The 21,756-nt window shown below is 35.1% G+C and overlaps 1 protein-coding gene across 3 annotated transcripts in view; it reads left to right on the top strand.

The window, feature by feature from the left end:
• The window catches only part of CDH18 (cadherin 18), a 1,104,333-nt gene that overhangs the window by 543,100 nt on the left and 539,477 nt on the right, over positions 1 to 21,756 (top strand). Inside the window, exon 1 of one of the 3 annotated variants that reach the window (XM_021940114.2) lies at positions 19,170 to 19,447. The exons of the other annotated variants lie outside the window; for them this stretch is intronic. The gene's annotated coding sequence lies outside the window, so the exon portion shown is untranslated. Of the gene's footprint in view, positions 1 to 19,169; positions 19,448 to 21,756 lie in introns of those variants that run through there. 3 annotated transcript variants of the gene reach the window in all.

The following is a 21,756-nucleotide window of genomic DNA, read 5'->3' as shown; positions in this document are numbered from 1 at the left end:
ATTAACCTTAAATGTAAATGGGCTAAATGCTCCAATTAAAAGATACAGACTGGCAAATTGGATAAAGAGTAGAAGACCCATCAGTGTGCTGTGTTCAGGAGACCCATCTCACATGCAAAGACACACACAGGCTGAAAATAAAGGGATGGAGGAATATTTACCAAGCAAATGGAAAACCAAAGAAAAGCAGGGGTTGCAATCCTAGTCTCTGATAAAACAGACTTTAAACCAACAAAGATTAAAAAAAAAAAAAAAAAAAAAAAGACAAAGAAAGGCATTACATAATGGTAAAGGGATCAATACAACAAGAATAACTAACTGTCATAAATATATATGCACCCAATACAGGAGCACCCAGATTCATAAAGCAAGTTCTTATAGACCTACGAAGAGACTTAGACTCTCACACAAGAATAGTGGGAGACTTTAACACTCCACTGTCAATATTAGACAGATCAACAAGACAGAAAATTAACAAAGGTATTTGATACTTGTTATATGTTATTTTCTGTTTGTTTTCTGAGCCACCTACCACTGTGGATTCTTATTAAGCTGAATGCCTAGTGAAATGTTAAGCAAAATGTTGCTTATGTGCATTTTTGTGGACAACTGCAAACAATGTAACATACCTTAGAGGTTTGAATCCAGTCATTTAAAAGCTTTGAACATGACAGCCCAAGGACAGAGCTTTGATTCCACTTTCCCTCCTCTTTTTTTTACTCTTTCTCCTTCTTCTTTCTTCTTTTTAAGCTATCATCTTTAAATTTCTTTAGGATGTATTATCTGACAGACTAAGCAATTTACCTGCATTGTCCTATAAAATCCTCACAATTAATAGCTAAGGTAATAACAGTTTTTCATTGTGCACGTGAAGATACTAATACAGAGAAAAGTCATTACTTCTCCTAGTTGCAGTCTGTTTGACATGTAAGCTGTTAAACTTCACCAGGTGAACAGCTGTGGATCAGCACCCTTTGGGTACACTTTTTTTGTAAATTGTCATGAATCTAATTTGTTTGTACGTTTTTAGTCCACATTTATCTCCTATATTCATAGTGAGTTTATAAATAATTTTGTCAAATGTTATAATGACTTTCTAATATACTGTCCTGAGCATTGAGTTATTGTAAAACAACTGTTCTTCATCCCTCAAATTTCAACAAAGTAACTAAAACCACAGCAACAACAACAAAAACAAAATGGAGAAAAATATATTCAACCATCAAATTCAGTCCCGCTATAAAGTGAAACCAGAAACACGAACAAAAACAACAAATAATAGTCATTAGCAGAAATTAGAAAGGGCACTGCACAGACTTCAGTTTTGTGCCCAGCTCAGTCACTTTCAGCAAGTTACTATTTCTGAGCATCATTTTATCTTTTAAAAGAAGATGACTGATATGGTTTGGTTGTGTCCCTACGCAAATCTCATCTTGAATTGTAATTCACGTGATCCTCATGTATCATGTCAAGGGAGGGACCCAGTGGGAGGTGATTGGATCAGGGGGATGGTTTCTCCCATGCTGTTCTCATGATAGTGAGCGAGTTCTTATGAGATCTGATGATTTTATAAATGGCACTTCCCCCTGGACTTTTCACTCACTCGCCTGCCACCATGTAAGATGTGCCTTCTTCCCCTTCCACCATGACTGTAAGTCTCTTGAGGTCTCCCCAGCCATGCAGAACTATGAGTTAATTAAACCTCTTTTCTTTCTAAATTGCCCAGTCTCAAGCAGTTCTTTATAGCAGCGTGAGAATGGAATAATGCAATGACTTTACGTGTTTTAGTATCAGAAACACTCCTCACAGTACAGTACGGTTTGTCATTATTAAAATAAATAATTATAAATCCAGCATATAATAAATTGCATGGACAGGACTGAAATATACCAATCAAAAGAGGGATAGTTTATGCAGTTGTAAAAACATCCCCAAATTTAATGGCTAATACTGCACTAGTTTATTCCTCACTAACACTAGGTGTCTAATAATGTGTGCTGGCAGGGGCATTTCACTCATTATAATCACTGGAGGCCCAGGATGACAGAGGCTTTTCCTCCATGCTCACCTAATTGCTGAGACAGAAAGAAAGCAGCTATGTCCAACCATATAATGGATTTTAAAGGTTTTTTGTGAAAGCAACCAGTGCACTTACATTTATTGGTCATGCAAGTCAACCTTACATGCTTTAATATAAAGTTCCTGGAAGGAAGAGTACGTGAATAATTGTTGAATCATATATTGGGCAGAGTTATTTAGAGAAACAGAACCAACAGGATGTGTGTGTCTCTATATCTATATATAATCTTTATCTCTATCAATGGAGAGAATGAGAGAGATTTATTGTAGGTAACTGGTTCACACAATTACAAAGGTTGAGTAGTCCAAACCCAGTAAGAACCCATGGTATAGTTTCTGTCAGAATCCAAGTCCCAAGAACCAGAAGAGCAAATAGTTTACGGTCCAGTTGGAGTCCAAGTTTAAAGGTAGAAGGCTGATGTCCTAGCTTGGAGAAACTCAGGCAGAGAAAATATTCAGACTTTCAATGGATTGAATGAGGCCAACCAATATTGGAAAAACCAATCTGCTTTACACAGTCCACTGATTCAAATGTTAATCTCAGCCATACATATCCTTACAGATGCACCTAGAAATGATGTTTAACCAAATATCTGGGCACACTGGCCCAGTCAAGTTAACACATAAAATTAATCATTACAAACCACATCTCCAAAGCACTGTATGTTTGAAATTTAAGTGGGAATCTGCAGAAAAACAAGCCAGGCTATATGGTAATTTTAAATACACAGGGGGTGGGAAAAGGCATCACAGTGGAATTTTTAAAATTGCTTATGTAAGAGTAACAGTCCCCTTTCACTAGGTAGATAGGAAAGTACTTGAAGGAAAAAGAATCCCTAGCCCTGATATTTTCGTCTCATGGTAGAAAAGCCAAAATTTCATCAATTTCTCATTTTCATGTACAGTCACAATTCTTTTCCCCCCCACACACCATATTTCCATCCACATATGTGTCTAACGCACTTCAGAAATGATAGCATGCAGCTGCTTCCACTGCCATCTGTTTTATTGTAAGTCATTCTTTTCAATTTTATGTAACGTCTGAGAATTGTGTCATTCTTGTATGAGGTTTCTCTTCCTTTATATTGTGCCACTTCAGGATCAGATGCTTTTTAAAGAAATATACATCAAATTTGTACTGTATTTATATTTTCACTGGAAAAACATCTAATCAACATTAAGAGCTGAAATTAAATTGTAAATAACTGATGTTCATTCGTAAAATCAAAGACAGTCTACATGACTACTGTATTTTTATTGTACAGGCATCAGTAACGTTAATGGACTAGATTAGTCTTTATATGTACTAAAAGTGCTTATGCATGTTGTTTGCCAAAAGCATGACAGAATATAGAGAACCTGGTTGTAAACTGAAACAGCTATATTTTAAAAATAATCTCTTTCTTATTTGTTATTTGGTTCTACTATTCTTCAATAAGAGATTTGACTTTTCATATTGGAAAGGAAAAATGATCACTACAGCCACATTAGGCGGAAATGATTATAGAATCTTATGTTTTTGAGTCACATTCATTCAGAAAGCAGAATGTTGAGACTATAGATTTCAGACAGGCTGTTTACTTCCTGGTGAGCCATTCATTTCATCTTGTGTGATACTTGCAAAACTGATTTCTACTAGTCTGAGCATTTTGGTACAGTTGAGCACAGCAGCTGTGCTTTAGTTTGTTTGATAAGGGTCATACCTGTCCTTCAGAAGATAGCATTCTCTGATTTTTGTGGCCCACAGTACAGGGACGTTTTAGATGGAAAAGAGGTCATAGGACTTACTTAGCTTAACGTCAGCATTTTGTAAAGGAGGAAGTACTTTTTTTTAAAGAGGCAGATACCAATCCTTGTCGCTACCAGAAGCATTGTTAATCACTTACTCTTTCTGAATCTGTGACTGAGCATGCATTGCAAGTAAACTGAAAACAGTTTTAGAGCTGCAGAGAGGTCTTAGGTTTGTTTTCCAGGGTCACATGCAAGGAAAATATTGGGAAAGAATGTCATTTGTGTTTCCTTTCCCCTGACAATATCTCAATGTTGGCACTTTCCAAAAATGTGACTTAAAGTAATAGAGCTTAGCATACTAATGCCTCAAAATTAAGAGTAACCCAAAAGTTAATTAAGCGAACCCTGGATCTTTTACAGATTTACTACTACTAATGTGTTGTGTGACCCTGGGCAAATTAATCTAACAATTTTTTACTCATCCGATGTTTTAAAAGGCTGTTTCAATAACAACAACTTATTATATTTTAAGGAAAAGTTCTGTTGAAATGAGAGAAACCACTCATCAATTAAAGGAACATCACCCATGTATTCTATGTCAAACTAGATTGTCAAGTTTAAGAGTGTACTGCAAGCTTGGCTTCTAACCACAGATAAATCATATGAGGATAGAAATTGTATAACTATAAACAGTACAGATTATTGAAGTGTCTAATACTAAGCCTGGCACATTCCATTAAAAGTAATAAGGCATCAAAATGATAAGATTCGAGATTCACACAACAAAGTACAAATGCTGACTTAAAACCCTGTGATAACAGACTCTCCAAATCTTGATTTCATGTATATTATTACTATTTCTACTCAGCTGGGATTATTTTTGCTTTTAAAATGTTATATTTTCTCTTTAAGGTCCACTTTTATCTCTACCATCTCTGTAAAATACAACTTTTCCATTTTTGCTGAAAAATATCTTGTGCTTGTCAGATCTCTAACAGAACCTAAAGTCAGGGACAGTCATTGGTTTCTTCTTTCTTTTAAACTTTATATCTATATGCACAATACACATACACATACATAAATACATATATAATGAGTTTATATGTATACAAACTCATTTAGATTTATAAGATTTTATTAACTGCTACATACGTTGTCAGTTTTTGAGGATAAAGAAGAAATGGTCTTCTAGAAAATAAGCGCTTTAAAAGGGGCTTATATTTTGAATTTAGAAACATGGCTTCCGCTGTGTGGATTGTCCCATCTTTCAATCTGGCTCTCCATACCAGCTCCCCACTCTCCCCCGATGTCATCGTTTTTTGTTACAGATGTTGGACACTCTATTTGCTTTGTACTAGATGAGCCTTGATTGTCCAGCTTTCAGGTAGAAGGTGAATTTTCTTCATCTCCCATTTGAAGTCTGTAATAATGGACTTCTGCAACTCATCTTTAGGTGTCAATTGCTTCTGTGCAAAGACACTTGTGAATTGTGGAATTTGAAATATTTATTTTATGCCTTAAATAATTATTCTATTCTTTGTCTCTAAAAAATCTCAAATAAAGGTTGAAGATTCTCAGGAGTTGCTGCTCTAGATTTTTCTGGTTTTGTTTTGTTTTTTTTCCAAACATACAAAATAGTGTATGCATGAGTATCTTGGATTCCCTCCACAGCCAGGGTCACTACCTGACCTTCCAATTAAAGAAATTAGAAAGAGGAGCACAGAGAGCGGCAGGGGTGACTTGAAGGCCTCACTTTATGAGGTGTAAGTGAGTTAGTTAGCCAGCTCCCTAGTGCTCTCAGAAATTGCATGAGGTCACTGGAGAATTCTTAGCCTTTCTTACCTGCCACTTTAGATTTGCCAAGCTAACATACCGAACATTATACTCAGGACTCTGTGGTGACATTAGCCACTTTCAAAATTTGTTAATACACAAAAATTGTAAACCACTAATTTTTCAAGTTTATCTTTTCTTCCCAGTATATGCTAAAGAATCCTGGTTTTTTTCTGGTAATTCATCATCATAATCCAACTGTAGCCACCTTTTTTCAGAGATAAAATTAAGTCCAACATAAAGCAGAATGAATAAAGATCAGAGCAGCTCACAGAACTCCGGAACTATTTCATCTATAAATTTCGGCTGAAAAAACTTCAGCAGTTCATGCACAGGTAGAAATAATGATATAGCTGAGATTCCTCATGACTCCCTTGAGCTTCTGTAAATCTTAGAGAAATTAAATAAAATGTATATAGGTATGTGTATCCTCTAAATCAAGGAGGTGGGTAAGCCCAGTGTCAATGTTTTACATTTTCTATTTAAATAGTCAATTATTCCCACTGCAGCACAACTCCTCTGACAGAGCAAACATGGGTTTATTAGTTCAGCCTCATCATTTCATAATATCTGCACAACCCTCTTATAATTCTGTGATTCTATATGTCTAGGCAGGTATAGCTGGTCTTATAAAATCCACTTTCTTTCAGATTGTATAGGACACTCTGCATGGTCTAACTTGTAATTCCAATATTATACAACCTTAATTGCAACGTGAATAATTATCTTCAGCCCTTTTTTGGCCATTCGTATCAGACTATGTCTAAATTCTTTATGTCCTTAACTGGTGTCTATTAAGTATATATTTGCACAACATAACTCGGCTTTTATTTTTCTTTTTTGTTTTGTTTTATTTTTTATTTTTTTAATCCAGCATCACTTCTCTCACAATGTGTCATAGCCAATAATGGCATCTTATCTTTCGTATATACAGAAAACTCTGGTTGTCTGTTGATCCTGGAACAAATATTTATTGGTACTAGAAAAACTACAATAATCAGATGTAAGATTTGTTGACTAATCAGATGTAGTCCATGAAATATCTTAGGATTATGCCAGTGTCTGGACAGATACCTCATAACATTCTTGTCCATGTGTTTCTATGAACATAGCCTTAGGCTAAACACTATGTATGGCAGTTTGATTTTTTTCTCTCTAAATATGACACATACTGAGATGTCCTGGTCAGAGTCTTTTTGAAAAAGTGTGGTTAGCTGACAGCTTTTAGCTATTAACTACATAATCAGCCTCAAAGGGCTGAAGTCATACTCTTCTTGGGTGGCCCTCAGCCAATGACAGGACAAAGCTGTATTACAAGGTTCTAGACATTTTTATGCAATATGAGAGTTCTTTAATGACAAGTCTTTGGCTGGAAAATAATTTGACTCAAAGTTCAGGTAGCCTCCTGGAGCTGAGAGTGATCCCAGCCAACAGCTGTCATGGAAAACAATACCCCAGTCCTACAACTACATGAAACTAAATTCTTAGAGCCATCAGAATAAACTTGGGAATAGATACCATCCCAGAATATCCATATGATAACTCAGAATAGCAAACACCTTAAGTTCAGCCTTGGGATAATTTGAGCAGGAAACTCAGTCTCTGCATTTGCTTCTTACATATAAAACTGTGTTGCTTTGCAGCCCTAAGTTTGTGGTAATTCGTTACACAGGAAAAGAAACAATATAGTTACAGTTTACCATGTTTAGGAATAATGCAATTAGTACAAGATACCCTTCTGAATTATCCAAATAATATCACTTTAAAATTCACTATTCTGTTTCACAGAAAAGCCAGTTTAAAACTTAGCCATTAATCATTTTCCAATAAATTATTTGCACCGATAATCTCATAATCTCATGGAAACATCCTTGTTTTAAGTAAGCATCAAAGCAGAACTTGAATAATTTTGCTGTAAACCTTGCAAGTTGAATATCACTTAAATGAAAGACAAGACTTGCAAATACCAGAATTTTTCTGGGAGAACGGCCAAGCATTTTACATGTTCTAATGAGACTGTTACAAGGAAAAGAGATTTATCAGTAGAATTGTAAAAATGTATAGTTATCTATAGTTATAATAAAATATAGCTATAATGTCTCTTACCCTGTTTCTATAAGGTAAGCTTTGCTGTAAGCATCTACTTCTTTCTGACCATGAAGGATCTCTTTGAACTTTGCAACAATCACCTCCCACAAACAGTACTAACATGCACTAATATATGTATACTAAGAAGTCCTTCTTTTCCCTTAGACAACCTACTCTTTTAGTAACCATTGAGATGTTTAAATGTTGTGGATAAGAAGTTTGGAATTTCAGTACATAATTTATAAAGCATAATTAAGGGTAATGCGTGAATAATTGGCTGTCATACAATAAATGTATGTTGCTTTGGATCCTTGGATCCAAAAGATTATTTTTTTAAAGTACATAACAGGAAAATTGAAACTTTCTCACTTTTTATTGACAAATGTATTCCAATAGTAATCCTGAAATGACCCAAAGAAGTCCTTGCTTAGTGTGTGTAAGGAATTCAGACTCAGTAGCAAATACGGTAGTGCCCCCTTACCTACAATTTCACTTTGAGATTTCAGTTTTCTGCAGCCAAAATATATATTAAATGACAAATTGCAGAAATAAACAATTTGTAAGGTTTAAATTGTGTGATGTTCTGAGTAGCATGATGAAATCGTGCTCTGTTCCACTCTATCCCACTCTGAATGTGAATCATCCCTTTGGCCAGCTTATCCACACTGTATTTGCTGCTTGCCCAATACAAAGTGATTGTATAAGAATTAATCAGAGTATAAGTGGCTTTAGGAACTATCTGAGGTTTCAGGCATCCATTAAGGGTCTTGGACCCCTCGTGAATAAGGTCGAGGCTACTGTATGAAAAACTTCTTTTTTCTTGCCTAAACCTTTATGTGATCATTCAGATGCTCAAATGTAAATATTTCCAATCCTTTCAAGTTGCTCAGGAAGTAGTAGATATATAACTCACTAAAGCAACAGTAAAACTGCCTTCTGTGTTACATACATGTATGTTCTATTACACAGATTAGAAAATACTGGAAAGTGGTCCAAGAAATTTAGGTGTCATCTTTGTTAATTTAAATCTTCTTTCACCAAGTACAATATTTCTGGAAAATAAGCTAAACAATTTAATGTTTTCATACAGGAGAAAGAACTATTTTCCATAAATGAAAGATAAGACAAATATATATTATTATTTTATTTGTATTGTATTGAAAACATAACTTAGGTTACTGCACAAGTGGTTGCAGTTTTTGCCATTAAAAGCAATGACAAACACCACAATTATGTTTGCACAGAAAAATAAAGTTTTTTTAATGCTCAATAAACAATTTACAGATTTTTAGATGTATACTATCTTTACGTGTGTAAAATTAAGTCTTTTAAAATAATTATTTCTGTTACAACATCTCAAAATATATATTAGTAGACTAAAACTCATCATGTTTGTAATTGATGTATATTAATTATGCAAATACTTGACAAAAAGGCATCTCATATTTTTGATAAGGGCAAAGGCCACTTAACCTTCCCCAAAGGGAGAAAAAGAGTTCAATTACATTAATTTACATATTCCATGATGCTTAGCAACCTTATCTTAAGTCAGAATCAGCTAATGATTTTTCATTCAAGACCACCATATAAAAATTAGAAGCAAAAATTTAAGTCATAAATGTTAAGCCATAATCCCTCTTAAAAGGGAAGTTAAATTGCATGATGGACTTGAGTAGATGACACTAAGTCTCAACCTTACCATAGCTTAACATCCACATTATGAGAGAAAACACTGATTATGTCTCAGAGCTGCTTTCCTTCCTAGCAAAATGGAGGAAACACTACAGTGTTTAGGCTTATAAGCCTAAGTAGTGCGGCAAGAATTCAATTAATTAATATATGTAGAGCATCCAGAACTGGATCAGATGTGTAACGGGTTCTCAATAAATGCTGAATCACTTCTCAACTTTGTCAGCCAACTTTTTAATAACCAATTGTCATCAATTCTTTTTAATAACCATGTATTTTAAACATAGCCTTTTATCAAAATGGACAAAAACAGCAGACTATATATGTATGTATTAATTTATGTTTGATTTAAATTTATTCTTTATGCTATATTATATATCAACCTAAGACTCTACAATGCATATTATATGGATGTTAAGAAGCTATTTCTATATTCAAATGCATAGTTTAATCATATATAAAAAGTTTAATCATACATAAAGTGTTTAATCATACATTATTGATTTTTTAAACAATCGTGAAAATGTACACAGCCATTTATTTATAAAAGCAACTTGAGGTAATTAACATTATTTTCATAAAAGAAAATTTTATTTTATTTCCATATCAAGGTCCAAATTCTATTATGTGAAGCTATTTTTTAATAAAAAACTTCTTTTTTATTTTCAGCAGATTATGTTAACCTTATTGCTCGCATTGGTCTTATGTGTAGCACTGCCAAATGTCGTTAAACATATGCTTGATTTTGACAAAAAAATTGCTATCTATCAGAGTTGTTCAAAGTTAGAAAATAAATACATTTCTATTTTGCTACATGGTGGAAAATTAGAATTTCAATGCTTTCATACTTATAGAAATACATAATGTACAATTACAGGATAGGTTTCATATTCAAAACATATGTGCTAACTAAATAAAGTTTGTAGGTTTGGCACTTGCATTAATTGCAAACCTCACAGAAATTCTGTGAGAAATATATTATCTACTTTTTTTCATATTTGAGAAAACTGAAGGTTAGAGACTACAAGTAATTCATCAATGGCCACATAGCATCTTATTGGCAAATTTATGAATTGGCCACAGATCTCATCTGCCTGGCAACAAATCCCCTTATGGATTCTCATATGACAAACTTCTTCAATATTTTCTCCTGTAACAGAAAAGCAATGTGTTCTTATGGCACTTCTTTAGGAACAATCCCACGTCATGGTACTAACATGAACTCAAAGTATTGAATTACTTAAGAAATGATGCACAAGTAGCTCTAATTTGTGGACACGTATAGAATAGAAAAATACAGCAATGTTTTAGAATATTTAGCATATTTTGACAACTTTGTATGAGGGAATGATTCAAAAATAAAGTTTATACTGGACACGGTAGTCGGTGGGTATTTAATAGAACATATTTCTAAGCACAGGTTATTACTTAGGAAAATGGACCAAGTGATGAATGGGTAGTAATGGAAAAAGCATGTGAAGAAAATTGTGATATAAAAAGAATTTGCTGGGTGACTCACTTAGAAAACAATCTTGAACACTGATCATTTTGAATTGGCACTAACAATGAGGAACACCTGAACTGATTAGAGGAAAATGAGACTCAGGACAAGAAAGCTGATTAAGAGAAAATTATAGTATTTAAAAATGACCTGGGCTTTTGCCAGATGTTATTCTGTTGAAAGAAAAAGAAAATCGTATTTGGGCAACACAAACTGGTCAGGGTTTGGCCAAAGACTAAAATAAAATGTTGATTTGTCTCTGCTAATTATCCAGAAGATTAAACTGTAGTCGTTTTTACATTCACTGATTTGGAGTATATGAATCTAGTTTACATGTTTTATATCAATATTTCCTAGATGGAAATGTGACCAATTAAGTATAAAAAAACAGTGGAAATATTGGAAATACTGTGACTTATTATATTGGTATATTTTATTAGAGAACCTTATATGTCCTAGAAAAAGTTGTAATTATTATTAATTTAAATTAATTCTCCATATATACCAAATATCTGCTACTTTCCAAAAGTTAAGACATAGCCCCGAACCCTTAGAAAGTCATAACCAAGTGGGAACACAGCCCACAAATGAATACTTACAGTGTACTAAGATCTGTACATTGAAAGGCAGAATTTTTCATATGGTAAAGAGAGAGTGTCTGCTACTGCCTCAAAGCATGAAAGAATATTTTCAAAATAAAGCCCTTTAAGCTAAATCTTGTTAGATAACTGATCAGAGAAGAGTACAGGCTGTTCTGGGCAGAAGGAACAGAACGTTCAAGGATATGTTATGAAAGATATGGTCCCTAAAAAAGGTGATTCATTTGGATTTACTGGAATAGCATTGGTGAAATTATTGGTAGATAAGCCACAATATTAAAGACCTCGCAAGTCAGTGAGTGATGCTGCTGTATCTTCACTCACTTACCAAGCATAAGCTCCTTTTAGTATTCAAATCCACTGCATGAATTTGGATCTGACCCTGGAATAATTGCTTATAAGTGTTCTACATGGATTTAGCCCCTACTACGCTTCGGTCCATCCCCGAAAAACTCTCAGGAAAAACTTAGGTTCATCTCCTTGTTAGACTCCTTTCATGGCTCTCAACCCCTCACAGGATAGTCTAAACCCTTTAGGCAAGTGAATGAGAATTTTATTCATCTGATGATCCCTTATCATATCAGCACATGGAGTACTCCCTGTCATTCCATATGACTTATCATTCTCCTTTTTATTCTCATATGTATTCTACAAGCCCATACATTTACACTAATCTGTAAATTCTGGTCTTCACTTCTCTTTGCCATGGGTACATGGCAAACTGGCCAACATGTTTCTATGGTTTAAAAATGTGCTAAATATCACTTCCTCTTTGAAAGTTTTTCTCCCGTCTTCCTTTCTGAAGTTCACGTTACTTCCATCAGGTCTCAAAGGAGATTTTATGCAACGTTTTATCATCCCAGATCAGTTTGTCTATTATTTATTTTATATAGCACCCTACCCCAGTCCCAGATACCTGGGAGCCATATGTTATTTCCCAGAATAAGAGCCGAGAACAATACTAAGCAAAATTGAACTCTGAAGAAAGTTTTTGGCCAAACAAATATTTACATTTTAAGAAATGTTTTCTTAAAGAAAGATCAATAATGAAGTTTGGATTTTAGCCGTTAGGCAATAGTTAATTAAAACATTTTGACAAGTAAATAACAGTTTTATGATGAGATTAGCTTTTAAAAATACTTTGTTTGCAATATGTGATGGATATTGTGAATCCATTTGTTTAACACTCATTCCAATTAGCTCTACTCCTTGTACTGCCTTGGCTGGAATTCTAAAAACTGCATTTCCCAGAGTCTACTGCAGCAAGAGCTCCAGATGGAATTTAAGTTTCTCTAATCAGTACCCTAACAGGAAACTGTGCAGAACTGAGTTGGTTATGAAGAGAGGCTGAGCAATTTGTTGTTGGGATTAGATCATATGCAGCATGATTCTGGAGCAAGTGTCTGGGGTGATATGACTAAGGTAACTCATTCAGTGCCTCAGTTTTGTGGGATAGTTATGGGAGTTCTTCATGGAAGCTCAACCTACAGTTTGTTGTTTACGTTTTGCTAAATATTCTTTAAAGTGTCAGTACAACTTCATAAATAAATACCTTTCTTCTTTAACTAGCTAGAGTGGATTTCTCTATAGCTAAGAAACCTGGCCAATGAACAATATAAACAATTATATGGGAATATTAGCGAAAGGGAACAGGTACCGTTAGACACAATTGAGACAAGATGAGTGCCTGAGCACAAGCAAAGCTGAGGGCTGTGGATATTAGTTTGTGGGAATTGATTTAACAGCTCTGAAACAGAGATATGACTTGAATATTAATTGGAAGTGAAGGAAGGTTGTAAAAGAATATGTCAGATCAGAATGATGCTATCATAGTGGAAAGGAATTCCAAAAGAGATCAGATATTTGGGGAGAAAACGTAGTCTATTAGGTTTGGTATGTTTTAAAGTTAAAAAAAAAAATCAGAAAGACATTAGAAAGAAATGTGTATCAGATATCTAACGTAGGTTGTGAAAAATAAAATTTGGCTTTCTCTGAGAGTTGAAAGTCACCCTTCACTGCTCAGATGTAAATGTATTAACTACAAATAATATATGCTCTATAAAAATGCAGGAAGGTAGTGATTTTGTATACCCAAGTACAAACATAGACTCACCCATTGGAAAATCAAGTCAATTATATATTCATAATATTTTTCCTTTCTACGATTAAAATATCCTTGCATAGAATTGTTTCACATTGATAGACTAGAAATAATACATAAAAGTTAAATTACCTATGATATAAAACTTTAGAATTCTTTGTTTTTTTTCTTAACTTTTGTCTTTTAACCCTTTTCTTCAAGATCTGCTTAAATTATTACAAGTTAACGTTTCTTTTAAACCATAAAATCATATATAAAATATTTGGAAGGGGACAACTAATTAATTGACCCATTATATTAAAAATATGGGTCTAGTTAAAATATGTAGCAATATCAAGAAATGTTTTTTTGTATCTGTTGCATGATTATTGCCAAATCTTGTGTATTTATTTAAAATGTTTGATTAAGTTATTTTTCAGAGATCATGCCTGGGGTCTCCTCAAGAGCAGATGGTAATATCATTCATATAAACACTGAAGCAGAAACAAAACCAGCTTTATTAGATTTTATACAAGCAATGTATTTCATAATCCTTACATTGACAAATTAAGTCCCAAACCTTACCAACTACTTCCTTATTATTTCCACTGAATGATTTCACTAAGGCCAGACCATGAAGTGCATGTATTATTGTACAACAATAGAGAAATGGCAAGGCCTTGCTTAATATGAACTCAATGGAATAGTCAATACCTAGGATGTTTTGTGGCATTTAAAGTTATAAATATAGAAGGTTTTCAGTGAAACACAATCCTAGTTGGGAGAAGATCAGGATAATAAGAAAATAACAATAGACACATTGTGATTAATCCTTTGAAAAACGAACCTAATGTGTTGAACTACAAAAGTCAATTGCCTTGTAATTTTTCTAAGGTGGTTATTTTCTGGGGGCTAAAATGTCCTTAACTATGTTATTTTTATTAAGCAAATATTTATCAGTTGCTCTGTCCATGGCTTCAGCTCATTGAAAAAAAATGTATATTTGTTACCGAATTCCTATGAGATTATTATTTTCCACTATTCTCTATAAACATTCAATAAAATGTTTATAGAGATTATATGTGTATTAGTTCATTCTCACATTGTTATAAAGAACTACCTGAGGCTTGGTAATTTATAAAGAAAAGATTTTTAATTGACTCACAGTTTCCCAGGCTGTACAGAAAGCATGGCCAGGGAGGCCTCAGGAAACTTACAATCATGGCAGAAGGTGAAGGGAAAGCAGGAAATGCCTTCAAGGCATTTTCCCCATTGTCTTAGCTGTTAACATACATGGTCAGAGAAGAAGGAAAAGAGTGAAGGGGAAGGTGCCACACACTTTTAAACAACCAGCTCTCATGGGAACTCACTGTCATGAGAATAGCAAGGGGGAAATCCACTCCCATGATACAATCTCCTCATACCAGACCCCTCCTTCAACGTTGGAGATTATAGTACAATTTGAGATTAGGGTGGAGACACAAATCCAAACCATATTATTTCTCCTCTGGCCCCTCTCAAGTCTTATGTCCTTCACACATTGCAAAGTACAATCTTCCTGTCTTAACAGTCCCCCAAGTCTTAACTCATTTCAGCATTAACTTAAAAGTCCACAATCCAAAGTCCCATCTGAGATAAGACAAGTCCCTTATACCTATGAGACAGTAAAATTAAAAATAAATTAGTTACTTGCAAGATTTAATGAGGATACAGGCATTGGGTAAATACAACTGTTCCAAAAGGGAGAAACTGGACAAAACAAAGGAGCTACAAGCCCCCATGCAATTCCCAACTCAACAGGGCAGTCATTAAATCTTAAGGCTTCAAAATAATCTCCTTTGACTCCATGTCTCACATCCAGGCAACACTGAGACAAGGGGTTGGGTCCCAAGGCCTTGAGAAGCTTCATCCTGGTGACTCTGCAAGGCTCAACTCCCTTGGCTGTTCTCAAGGGCTGGCTTTCAGTGTCTGTTACTTTTTCAGGTACATTGTGCAAGCTATTGGTGAATCTACTGTTCTGAGGCCTGGAGGATGGTGGTCCTCTTCTCACAGCTACACTAGGCAGTGCTCCAGTGGGAACTCTGTGTGGAGACTCCAACCCCACATTTATCCTCTGTACAGCCCTAGTAGAGATTCTCCATCAGGGCTCTGGTCCTGTAGCCGACTTCTTCATAGACATTGAGGCATTTCCATACATCCTCTGAAATTGAAACAGAGGCTCCCAAGCCTCAACCCTTGCCCCCTGCACACCCAGAGGCTTAACACTATGTGGCAGCCATGAAAGCTTTTTATGGCTTACACCCTCTGGAGCAGTGGCCTGAGATCCATCTGGGGCCCTTTTATCCATGACTGGAGCTGGAGCAGCTGGGATGCAGGGAACATTGTCTTGAGGTTCCTGAGCCCTGCCTGCATAACTATTCTTCCCTCCTAGGCCTCCAGGCCTTTGATGGGAGGGGCTGCCATGAAGGTCTCTGAAATGCCTTTGAGGCATTTTCCCCATTGTCTTATCTATTAACAGTCAGCTCCTGTTTACTTACGCAAATTACTGCAGCAGGCTTGAATTCCTCCCCATAAAACGGGCCTTTCTTTTCTACCCATTTTCTATCCTCACAGTCAGGCTGCAAATTTTCTAAACTTTTATAACTCTGCTTCCCTTTTAAATTCAAGTTCCAAGTTAAGATTATATCTCGTTCACGAATATAAGCCTACATCGTTAGAAGCAGGCAAGCCACTTCTTGAATGGGTTGCTGCTTAGAAATTTCTTCCACCAGATACCCTAGATATCATCTCTCTGAAGTTCAAAGTTCCACAAATCCCTAGAGCAGGGGCACAAATGCCACCAGTCTCTTTGCTAAAGCATAGCAAGAGTGATATTTATCCCGGTTCCTAATATGTTCCTCATCTCCATCTAAGACTACCTCAGGTTGGACTTCATTGTCCATATCAATATCAGCGTTTTGGTCACAACAATTTAACAAGTCTCTAGGAAATTCTAAACTTTCCCTAACCTTTCTGTCTTCTTCTGAGTCCTTCAGTCTGTTCCAACTTCTGCCCATTACCCAGTTCCAAAGCTGCTTCTACATTTTCAGGTATCTATATAGCAATGTCCCACCCTCGGTACCAATTTTCTATATTAGTTCATTCTTGCATTGCTATAAAGGACTACCTGAGACTGGGTAATTTATAAAGAAAAGTGTTTTAATTGACTTACAGTTCCACAGCCTGTACAGGAAGCATAGCTGGGAGGCCTCAGGAAATGTACAGTTATGGCAGAAGGTGAGGGGAAGCAGGTACGCCGTATATGGGCAGAGAAGGAGAGAGTGAAGGAAAAGATACCACACGCTTTTAAACTACCAGGTGTCATGAGAACTCACTCATTATTACGAGACCAGAAAGAGGCAAATTGGCCCCATGATCCAATCACTTCCCACAAAGCCCTTCCTCCAACATTAAGGGGTTACAATTTGACATGAGATTTGAGTGGGGACACAAATCCAAACCATATCAATATGTGATTTTATAATGACTCTATGTTACCATATATCATCCGTAAAGAGTATGCAGACCTCATTAATTTAATAGTCATTCTTCTATGTCAACTGTAAGCAAACATTTCTTAACATTAGTGACTCTATTTTGTGCTTTAAAAGATAGTATCATTCTTATTTTATTGTCTCACATAAGTACTACAATTCTCACTCCTTTTGTAGTGACATTTTCTTGGTGCTTAATTCCATGAAAATATCAAGGTACAGTTCACATTCTCAGGTTCATTAAGAATGCCTTATTCTCAGAGAACTCACTTAATGGTTTTGCATTTAAAGTACCTCAACTGCTTTTACCAGATCTGAATGTTCCAGTTATTCATTTTTGTTCCATAGGAAACAAAATCCTGATTCTTCTCACTTTCAATATTAATTGAATCTATAACCTTAAAGAATTATTTGGGAGGCCAATTCTATAAAAATCATGCAATCATCGATATCACATTTTTTTTTATTATTTTCTTAAACATCTTCACACCCAAACATCGAAGATTATTTAGAATACAAAATGGCTTACTTTATGTACATAAACTCTGCGTCAGGCTCATACACAAGCAAAGCTCAATGAGCAAAAGTTCTCTAAGTGGTAATGCTTCACATGATTACTCCACGTGAGATAAAAGAATCTTGTTTGCAAAAGTCATGCCATGGAACCTAAAACTCTATGTCTATTTCTATGTTGTTGTTGGGCTTATTTTTACTTATCATTATATTTGTATCTCTAGACATTCCTAAATCTACTTCTACCTGTATCAATGTAATACAGACCATAGAAAGAGGGTGTAAATATATCAAAATCTGGATTTAGAATGCTGAATTTGCCACATGGGCCCAGGTCTGTGTGACATTGTCAAGTTATTAAATATTTAACCTCACAGTGCCTTAGTTCCAGACTTGAAAAGAGAAAAATAGTACCTACCTCACCCTATTGTTATGAAGATTAAATTTCAACTACCCTAAAGTGTTTAGTAATATTCTGTCCCTGTACTGAACCCTTGTAATAACAACTATTTTTAGTTTTCTCTCTCTTTCTCACACTCCCTATCTCTCTCATGCATGCCTGCCTTTAAATGAATCCTTTTGTCAAGATTTTATTGAGAATGTTGAACTCATACAGTGTGTAGAGACCTACACATTCATTTACCATAGGTACTTTCTACATCTAACCTTAAGTGATAGAATGGAGAGCCTAGTTTTTGTTTACTAAGGGATGTGAACATCCTTAACAGTGTGACTAAGAGAAAAGTTTTCATCCAGCTGGTATCCTATTCTGCTCCATTTTTTCTGATTCACATTATATTGGCCTACCTAGTGATTCTCTTTCTGGCTTCAAGGCTAAAGTAACTAAGCCTTGATTTTGCTTAATAACTTTCTCACCACATCAACTAGTGACCACCAATGTGACAACATAGTTCTTTCTCTACAGTTGTCAGTTGATTTAAAATAATTCAGAAATACTAAAGGTGTATGAGAAATTTAGTATTTTTAATCTATAGACATTTTAATTCTTATGTGGGTTTTGCCAATTTGGGCTTTTATAACTTTTTTTATTTGGTTAATGAATGTTTGCCTTTCAATTATTGTGTAAGTGGTTTGTTAGACATTAGCCCAGTGCTACCCATGCAGACAGTTTATTTCCTCAATGGGAAAAGGAAATAAAAGAAGACATTTCACAAAAAATAACAAATTTGACCCTATTTTAGAAATGAAAAAATTCTTATAAATATAATTTGGAAGGGACTTTTATTTTCCTATCATAGTGGCAATATACAACTCTAAATTTAAGAAAAAGAAAATGACTCTTGTTCAGCCAAAGCCAACTTTCCAAGGGAAAAAATTCCTTAAAAATGCAAGGTTTTTCAGTACGTATTTAGTTTTTCAGAAATAAAAATATTGAGCATACTAACTGAAAATATATTTGACATTTTAAGTGAGATTTTCAATTTTTTTCAAAGAACACATCAATTTCTTACTCCAAGAAATTTTGAAAATGTATTTTTTAAATTTTTGACTTAATGTGGAGACTCTTTATTTGATCATGTTATTTACTTGAAGTACAATGACACATGAGAAATTGAAAACTAAATGAAAGGCAATATTACTACAGGTGTACATTCATGATACTTTTGATTGCTGTTTTCTCTTTACAGGTAGGCAATTATGACATGACTTGGAAACTACAAACACCTGACCCCAAGGCCATGATCTATAGTGAATTAAAGTAGAAGCCTGCAACTCATGCCTAGAGGTTTACAAACCTTGAAAGATAAAAATTAGTCCATACCTTCTTCCTAGAACAAAGGTTAGATACTGCATTGTTTACTAAATATTGTACAATTGAAAATTTTTCTCTTTGTACATACTTTCATGACTTCTGCCACAACCAGCGCTCTGACTGCAACTATGTAATGCTGAATTATTGTTGGTGAAAAATAATTGATATTTTTCAGAGAATCTCAGCTGAAAAGGTTAACCTCAGCATCCTCCGTTTATGCTCCTATCACTGTTTCTTTCTCACATTTTATTTTCTTTTTCTAAAAAAAATTATTTTTAGTTCAGGGGTTCATGTGCACTTCATGTAGGTAACCTCATATCATGTGGGTTTGTTGTACAGTTTATTTTGTCACTCAGGCACTAATTATAGTACCCAAGAATTATTTTTTTTCTGATCCTCTTCCTCCTTCAACCTTCATCTTCAAGTAAGGCCCCAGTGTCTGTTGTTCCCCTTTTTGTGACCATGTGTTCCCATCATTTAGCTCCCCCTTATAAGTGAGGACATGTGGTATTTGGTTCTTTGTTCTTGGGTTAGTTTGCTAAAAATAATGGTCTCCAGCTCCATCCATATTCCCTCAAAAGACATTGCTGTGTTCTTTTAGTGGCTGCATAGTATTCTGTGGTGTATAAGTACCACATTTTTGTTATCCAATCTGCCATTGATGGGTATTTAGTTTGATTCATTGTCTTGGCTATTATAAGTAGTGCTGCAATGAACATACATGTGTAAGTGTCTTTGTGGTAGAACAATTTATATTCCCTTTTTGTTTTCTCACAGCCACCAATCTTTTTATTGAAATGTTTCCCCTGTTATCTGCATTCCTTTTCTATAGGCTAAAGACCTGATTCATCTAAAATTTCGTCCAGTCTTACCTATGCCAACTAATTTGCTTTCCTGTCCTTTTTCCAAACCAATAGAGCAAAACACCTACATCTTGATTAGTCAAATGGTCTGCCATTTCTGTTGATAAAAATGCAAGCTCATTATCTGCCCTGCATACTGGGAACATTCAGTAATCCATGGCAGCTTATTGTGATTTTGCTATTCAGTTGTCTCATTATCAATTCAGCTCTCTACCCTGTTCTCCATAACAAAATGGTAACTGATTTGTGAATATTCTCAGACAAAATTAAATACATGTACAAAAATTAACATTTGTGTATTATCTGTGCTTCAAAATGATTTAACTCTAAATCCCCATTTTTCTTGGCCATGAGTGTAAACATGGTATTAGGCTTTCTAAGTTTTTCTAGGCTGCAACATCTTGATGAACCAGTCTTCCGTTTTGACTCTCATGCATAACTGCTGCTCTGAGATGTTATGTTGTATGCTATGATCCTCAGTACATGCCACATCTTTCTGATAGGTGGACCATGCTTAATTACTCAACCCTCTGGGAAAACACAAAAGCTCCGATTCTCTCTTATTTATCTAGTTCAGGGAAGAGAGTAAATCTTGGACCACACTTTTAATAAACGTGAGACCTATGGGAAACTTGATCCAGGGTATCTAGCCCATTCTCTCTTGGCTAGATAGGCCATGTGTCTGTTTCTGAACCAAGGTTTGTGATCAACGTGGCACGCAAATCTACCATGCAGATAGATTACTAGAAAGCCTATCGAAAACCCTGGCTTTTTCTACTACTGTTCCCACTTTACAAGAGTCTGTGCTTTCTTCTGTTAACTATTTTGACCTAGGGTATGTCCTTTCATTTAATCTCATCTCCAATTCTATGAAGTCCAAAGCTCCTCCCTCCATTCTAGAAGAATGTGGGTTTCCGAGTTTGTTGAGGATGCTCTCTGGATGAAAAGTGGACATAAGAATTTAGACAAATATCTACTCCAACCAAATGATCAACAGTTCAATAGTTCACTATGATAAATATTTTCCCAGATGGAGATAAAGGAATCATTTAATGCTTATATGCTTCCGCCTCATTCACTGGAGCTGTTTCTGAATGGTGCTTACTCAGACGGAGGCTCCAACTTTCTGGATTCACACTTCTACTTATGTTCCACTTCCTCATCCATAACATTTTTAATCTTCTCTAGCGTTAGAGAAAAATGACTTTCTAAGAAGATGACTGGATTTCATTTTCGTATGCTTAGACTTTGGCTTTAACTGTATATAAAATTATTTTTTTTTGTTTTGTCTTGCTTTCAGATTCTTTTGCTTTCTTACGATACAGCTGAAAAATTAGATCCAGTTGTTTGCTTTGGACCATTCTGTCTTCTTGAGACCTGATTACAGGATTATCTCATATTCACCCTTCATGCAGCAGCATAGGACATCTTTTCTAGGAAGGTTTTCCCATTCCTCTCAGACTGTATTGGGAG

The sequence above is a fragment of the Papio anubis genome, chromosome 5 (genome assembly GCF_008728515.1).
Source record: "Papio anubis isolate 15944 chromosome 5, Panubis1.0, whole genome shotgun sequence".
NCBI classification, from domain to species: Eukaryota; Metazoa; Chordata; class Mammalia; order Primates; family Cercopithecidae; genus Papio; species Papio anubis.
The sequence above is the reverse complement of the archived record's forward strand: the minus strand, read 5'-3'. Positions and strand labels throughout refer to the sequence as shown.